Here is a 7788-nt window from a genome sequence, read left to right as displayed (position 1 = left end):
TGGCAGTACCAATTTCTGCCCATCCTGCAGTGATGCAGTGCCCAAGCCCTGCCCATCCCACCAGGTACCACTCGGAGCTGGAGCCTGGGCACTGTGCCCTAAATCTCCACACAGAATGATCCCCCACCACCAGCAGTAGATGCAGCTATTGGCCCCTAAATTCAATTAATCTTGAATTTGAGGGCTGGAAAAACCTTCACAAAAGGCTGGAAGAATTTATTAGAAGGAAAAAACAAAACAAAACAAACAAACAGAAAACCCCAACCAAACAAAAAAAACCCACCACACTTAATGGGGCCTATTTTTGTGTCTTTATGGGCACTGGTTGTTTTGCTCAGCCATACAAACCTCCTGTAGGGGAGGGCATCAGTGCTAATAAAGTCATGGCAATCTCCACCAATTACCTAAACTGGCTTTTCTGTTCATATCATGAGCCAGAAGCTGGGGATCTACCCAAGCAAGAAGCCAGGGCTCTGTTTCCAGGCACAGGTCACCACATTTCTTCTTCCCAGACATTTAAACCTTCTGTTTGTTAATCCAAAAGGCTCTGGAACAGCTGTCCCTGCACTCAGGTTGCGCAACGACCGGCCTCCTCCTCCCCATGGGCTGATTGCAGGCAAGAAGTGGTCCAAAGAGAAAAAAAAAATAAAAGAAAGAAGAAGAAGGGGAAAAAAAAAAACATTTTCCAGCTGACTGGGTTAGTCTGTGGTTTTAAAAGCCACTGGAAGAAGGAGGAGCACTGGGAGAGATGGACTGGCATCCCAGGCACAGGTAAGACGGGCGAGGGCACTGATGCTTGTCCCCACCCCGGTGCAACACATCCATGCCCAGAGCAAGGCGAAGGTCTGTGGTGATGCTTGGTGAGGGTGACATCCCAAATCCCACTGTGCACAGACCCAGACCCTCTGCAGGGAGTGCAATCCCCCCCTGCTCCCCAAGCTGGAGGGATGGGAGCAGGAGCAGGGCAGGCTGTGGGTGAGTGAGCATGACCTCATCCCTCAGACACGCGGAGCTGCCAGGAGATCAGACCAGAAAACAGTCGCTGCTGCGGAGCGGGAACAGAAGGGGAGAGAAAAACCCCTGAGCATCTTCCCCTCCCTCTCTAAAGCAAGCCTTAGCCAAAACCCACCCATTTTCTAGGATTTCAGCTCTTTCCAGGGGGATTTTTAGGAGCCCTGCTAGGAGACCACCAAGGAGGGTCCCAAACATGCCGTGCTCATCCAGGAGAAGAGCAGGAAGAGCAGGAGAAGCGCAAGCCTCGCTTTTGGAGGCAGAGAGCTGACAGACACATCATCTGCTCTCTGGCTGCCCCCAGGCAGGATCATTCCTGGCAGATCTCTCCCTAATCTCTGCTTTAAGACCTCCAAAGATGGAGGGAGCCTCCACAAGCCCCCAGGAGATTTTTTTTTCCCCTCATGTCTTGCTTTTCTTGTCTTGGAAAGTTTTTCCTCCTGGTTAATCTGAATATTTCTTGCAGCTGCTTACACCAAGGAGGTTTTGTACTGTTTACTTGGATTTTCCTGGCTTTCCTACAACTCCTTCCCTGTGCACAGATAGCTGCTGTGTCCCTTGAGACTTCTCCAATCTCTGAGCTCTCCCTATTCAGGCTGGTGCTTTCCCTAGCTGTGACGCAGAGCCCATGGTGCACCTGGAATAAAATCCAGTTAGCTGTCCTGATCCTTCAGAAAGGTCCAGGGATACAACATAAAAGCTTTTGGGCTTTTCATCCAGAAGTGCACAAGCAGAGCCACGTTCTTTTGCCTTGCACACCCCTCAGGTCCCTTGGACAAACTCAGAGCCACAATCTTCACCCAGGGAAAATATTAATCCTCATATATCCTGCCTCCTGCCAACATTCCAAAGATTCTGGATGCTATCACAAAGCCAAGTGACAATGGCAGCGACTGGCAAAGTTCTCCCACAAGGCCCCAAACATGCTGTGGCATCAGCACGATGCTTTAAGGTGAGACTTCCCTGGAGCTGGAAAATTAATATTTTCATACGGATTTAGCACCTAGGGAGCAAGAAGCACCTGATGCTGTGGATTTTTGGGAGGACTCAAGCTCCCAATCCTCTTTTTTAAGTCCAAAAAGGGAGAGCTGAGTGTCCAAAGCAGCTGGTCCAGCCAGGATAGGAAACAACAATGAATTTTCCTTCCTACCCTCTCACCCACATCTCCAAAGGCTGTCTTTCTCTGCTTCCTCAGTGAGCCCAGCATGAAGCAAGAGACCATTCCCCTACAGTCAAACCCCTGGAATCATCTGGACAGCAAATATGTCATCAAGTTATCACAGGAGGTTGTGGAAAATGCAAGAAAGACAGCAAGAACCCTCCGGAGAGCAACAATCTCCCATACGGGTGCTCATCCAGCACCATCACAGGGGTGGAGCTCAAATCTTACCAAAGTTCATCTCCTGATGGCACCTAGGCAGCGTTTTCTGGGATCAGAGCCCTGCACCCAGCCCAGCCCAAGGAGAAGCATCTTTTCCCTCATCCCACCTCACCACATCACGCTGCGCCTCCGAGCATCTCTTCCCAAGCAGAGCACTGAGCTACAGCTGCATCTCCAAATTCCTGCAAGATGTTTGCCTTGGCAACCTTGCTGGGAGGTTTTTTAGGGGCTGGGAGTCCCCCCTCACTCCCCTGCCCACCCAGGGATGAACAGACAAGCTCAGGAAACCAAACCGTAAAACCGAAAAAAAAAAAGGGATAAATGAGCCAGAAAGTGGAAGTCGACGCCGGTCCCGGCTGATGGGAGACACTGAACTGCGAGTTAAGGGGTGGTGAAACAAGGTCAGTGAAATTTATACCGACAGCTCTGGACGCTTTCCAGCCCCTACTGTCAGCAGCAGAGGCTTGGAAAAGAGGAGGGAAAAAGTTGCTCTCCTTCTAGGAACCGCTGCAAGGCTTGCGAGACAGCTCTGCCGGCGTGGCCGGGTCCCGCCGGTGGGAAAGCAAACAATAACCCCCAGAAGCCCTTGTTTTCCAGCTGTAACACAACACACAGCCCAGCTGCAGCAGCTGTTGAACTCAGGTCAGCAGCACCTCGGTTTAACTGAGCCCAGCCAGCCCAGATGTGGGGGTGAGGGGCTCCTGCTGCACCGGGCGAAACCTGTGGAACTGCTCCTTCCCAAAAACACAGGGCCTGCATGGAGCCCTAAAGCCACCTCGTGGCTGTGGCATCCAAAAGAAACACATGCACCATATCCTTGGTAGATCCAAGGGGGTGTTAAAGCCTCTCTGTGCCACGGCTCAGACCACATCCCACCAGCATCTCTTCGGCTCCGGGGCTCGGCACAGCCTGGCCCTGCCCAAACACCCCCCATGCCACAAGGCTGCCTGGTGGGAGGTTATCCCTGCTACCTTGGCATCCCCAGCCCTTCCCTTCGTGTTTTTCCCACACATACACAACACAAACTAGGTTAACCTCACCCAGCACCCCCCCAGATGCTCCTTTCCCTCTCCACATGTTGACCACCTTGTTAATTTTTTATCACCTTCCTACTAAAATTAAGCTTACTGCCATGTAAACCCCAAATCTTTTTTTTTTTTTTTGGTCTCTTAAATCAAACTGCTGAGCATTTCCCAGTCCCCCAGGGCCTTGCTCATCCCCTCAGCTGATGGTTATCCTTCCAGCATGTCCCCCCCATCAGCCAGCGAGCGCTTTCGAGTGAATCTCATTGAGCCCCATCTCTGCTTTCAGCTCAAGCTGGGCAAAATTAATTTTTCATTTGCCTGGGGCCAGAAGCACCCTGAGGTGGTGGAGGGCTAGAAAACAGCTGCTTTTTGCTTTTCCCTCCCTGCAATATTCATGGATGAAAAGTGAGAAATAAAGGAAGAAAGTCATTCCAGGCCTGGGGACCTTGGTTTATACACACTTTGTTACAAGAAGAGAGCCTAGCCTGATGCTTTGCACCATGCCTCTAATTTTTGGAGCTTTGGAAAAACTCCCCTTGCCACCACCCTCCACACAGGTTGGCACTGCATGGCTCCTATGGATTTAGCCCAAAATCCCCCTTCTCTGCACCATCCCACGATTTGTTCCCGTCTCTGCTCCCCAAAACAACGGGAAGCTTGGCCATAGTCAGGGGTCCAATGGAGCTGGGAGGGGGAAAACAGGGGGAAAGGAAAGTTTATGATGCTCAGATCTCTGGTATTGTGCCTATATGGCTTTTATTTTTAGTTCTTCAAGCCCTGGCTCTGCAAAAGCATCTTAATTACTATTCTTCAGCTGTAAAAATGAAACACAGATGGGCTCCCTTTGCAGAGGTCCAGCAGTTTCGTCAGGGGGTTCTGCCCGAGAGGGACATCACAGAAAGGAAAACATGGAAATTATTATTATTATTAATATTATTTTAAGAGCTGTTATGTCCAGAGCTATGCACAGTGGCCCAGTGCCAGCACATGCCTCTTCCCATGCACCCTCCCTGCTGCTGTAAACAGAAATTATATCCCCCCACCTACCCCCAAAACACTCTTGATTTTCACCGAAATTAAAGGCAGCAGCTCCTGAGCTGGTCCTTGAAAAGCTGATGTCTGTGGGACTTGGGTACAGCTGGCACTTTATATTAAGTAGAACTGCCACAGCTTGGTGGAAAAATAGAAATAAAGGGGATTTTTAGAAAAAAAGCCCCACAGGCCTGAAGCCCCTGATAGCTGTGATGATTTAGCTGGGGCTGTGGCAGGTTTCCCCTTGCAGCCCCACGTGCCAATGGAATATTGGCTCCTCAGAGCATTTTCCTTTTTCAGTGGATGAAAAAACATAAAGGCACGTGAAGTTAAGCTTCCAAGGATTTCTGCTCACCCATAAGAGGAGGAGGAATAAAACCCCTGGCTGAGGTAAGAGAAGCTCTGTTCCTTCTACCTCTGTAAAGCCCAAAGACAGGTTCCTTTGCCAGGGCCCCTGTCTGATGCAAAGATGCAGAAAGGAAGAATCTGGCCAAAACCAGCTGTATTTTTGCACATTTTGGAATAAAAGAACTTTATAACCTTAAAATGAAGGGGATCCCCCAGGCTGATTTATTCGGGGGGGGATCTCACAGAGGGATGATGTGGTTGGGATGAGGTTTCTTGCCACTTTTTCACTCCCCACACAGTGAATTTACGTATTTATTTATTTTATATATTACTATCCTGCTTTGCTTTCTCTGGAAGGAGGCAGCTGATCCAAGGATACACGTGGTGCAACCCTCCACTAAAATACTCCTCACACTAAACAAGCTACACCAAAGGCAAAAGCTGAGCAGTGAGAAAACACATCTGTACCCATGTGCTCACAGGGGAAAGGAATCCGGGGACACCCCCACTTCTGGGGCAGCTTTTGACCTTGAACTTCCCACAGATGGAGTCACAGGGGGTTTATTTAGCTCCAAAAAAGTTTTCCTCTGTTTTTTTTAAGAAGTGTTTTATATTCAGATATATTTTAAAAGGGATTTAAAGGACGGGTTTTATCCCTGTATGGACAGCAAATACCATTCAGCCCTGCCAATGGTTACAGGTTAATCATGTCTCATTATATATATATATATATATGTGTATAATTTTGTTAATTGTAACCTCATTCATGACCTCTACTAGGAGATAAAAACCTGGAAGGGACATACCAGCATACCCCTAACGCTCAGGGATGGGAAGGCAAATTAGAAGCATTAATAACTACAAGCCTATCCATTTAAAATATAAACTCGTTAGCCAGTAGCACAGCTACAAACAGCCCTGTTGCCACGTTCCCCCCACGCTGCAGCCAGAAAGAAAGGGAAGGAAAAAAAAGCCATAAAATCACTCACTGCTTTTACGACGCCAGAGCTGGGCTCCCAAACTGGCCAAAAAATCCTCTTTGATGATGATCCAGGGTATGCTGGCTTGCAGGAGAAAGAGTCCCTCCTTTGCTCCGTGCTCCAGGCTTCCTGAGCAGCGTGGAGGGACGTACCAGTGGAAACTGAGGGGCTACAGGTGCCCCAGGCTGGGGTTTTACTCCCAGGGAGGGGCTAAAAGCAGGTCCCACCTGAGGACAATTTGCCCTCGTTCAGCAGAGGTGTCCTTAGGTGTTTTATATTCAAATATATTTTAATAGGGATTTAAAAGACAGTTTTCATGCCTGTATGGATAGCAAATACCATTCAGCCCTGCCAGTGGTTACAGGTTAACATTATTTATATATATGTGTGTATATATATATATATAAACTTTTTTTTTAATTATGAAGGGAGAGAGGAGTCAGTGAGGATGCAGCACCCTGGGTTTTCTGGGAAAAAAATGTGATCCAGCCTGGTGCATGTGGGCAAGGCTCTTATGGCTATATATATATGTGTGTGTGTATATATATATATATATACACACAAAAAATATCTCCTTTTCTCTGTCACAGGTCAAAGACCCACTAGCACTATTTACGAAGGCAGCTCTGGGCCCCTTTTGAAATCTCTCCTGCCCCACATCTCACCTCTTCCAAGCTCCACCAGGGCTGTTGCCACAAAGACCATCCTCAGTGCCACGAAGAACATTTTCCACAGGCAGAATAAGGGGTGAGCTGGGGTTTCTTATGGGATATTAAGAGTTTTCCTGACCCACCCCAGCCTGTGTGTACAAACAGTGGTGCAGTGGCACAACACCAGGTGATTTCAGGGGGTGTCTGGCTGCAACACAGAGCCCAGCTCTGCATCCTCAGGCAGCCTGGACATCCCACCCCTAAAGCCAGAGCACTGGCTCATATGGCTGCAGCTCTTTCCCATTTTCTCTGCAGGTTTGGGAAAGAGGGATTGCAGGTAAAGCAAAGCCCAAAAAATGTGTGATGGCACCCAGAGCTGTAGAGATGCCCTTTGTACCCATGGACACAAGATGCAGACCCAGGATGAAGACTGACACAGCAGAAACCCAGCCACGGATCCACACTTCCTGCTCTGCAATCGATCCCTCAGGACTGCTGGCTGGGACTTAAATATTTAATTCTCTGCCCCAAAATAACCTCAGATCCCCTTGGCCGTATTCCCACACTCCAGGCCCTGAACAAGATGGAAAGAGTGAAGAAATAGTATAAGGCAGTTAAGCAAGGGTCAGAAACCTGCAGAAAAACAGGTTTTTGTGAAAATCAATAAAATCAATCTACGAGCTCTTGCTTTTTTAGTGTAAAACCACTATTTGAGTTCCTTCTTTTGTAAATATTTTAGTCCACAGACCACCCTTGCTGGGGCCTCCCTGGGATGAAATGCTGCTCCTGGCAGGGAATACACCCCAATGAGGCTGGAGGTCAGCTCGTTAACCCCACCCTACTAATAGCTGCCTCTTTAATATATATTTATACTCTATACAGTATGGAATACATATTTTATATCCTAGAATCACAGAATGGTTTGTGTTGGAAAGGATCTTAAACCTCATCTAGTTCCAATCCCCTGCCATGGGCAGGGTCACCTTCCACTAGCCCAGGTTGCTTCTGGTTGTTATGATAAAGAATTTATATTATACACTATATAGAATAACTCTAGAAGGTGTATTTTATTGTATCATTATGTTATATATAATATATAAAATCTATATATTAGGCACACACAGTCTATATTATAAAATGTGTGCTATATACATTATATATAGCATTTAAAATGTGTAATACACACTCTATAATTATTCTATATATATATATAGAATATGTAACCCTTTGTTTGCTTTGTCTCTGGCTGAATGCTTTCTGAATTCCCAGTCTTTTCTCTCAGAGCAGAAAAGCCAGGGTAGAGCCAAGGCATTCAGAGTCAGGTTTAACTTACTACCCAGGAGAGGGATCTGGGTTTCTGC

The sequence above is a fragment of the Pipra filicauda genome, unplaced genomic scaffold, assembly GCF_003945595.2.
Source record: "Pipra filicauda isolate LSUMZ 115617 unplaced genomic scaffold, ASM394559v2 scaffold449_size645428_pilon, whole genome shotgun sequence".
NCBI lineage: Eukaryota > Metazoa > Chordata > Aves > Passeriformes > Pipridae > Pipra > Pipra filicauda.
The sequence above is the reverse complement of the archived record's forward strand: the minus strand, read 5'-3'. Positions refer to the sequence as shown.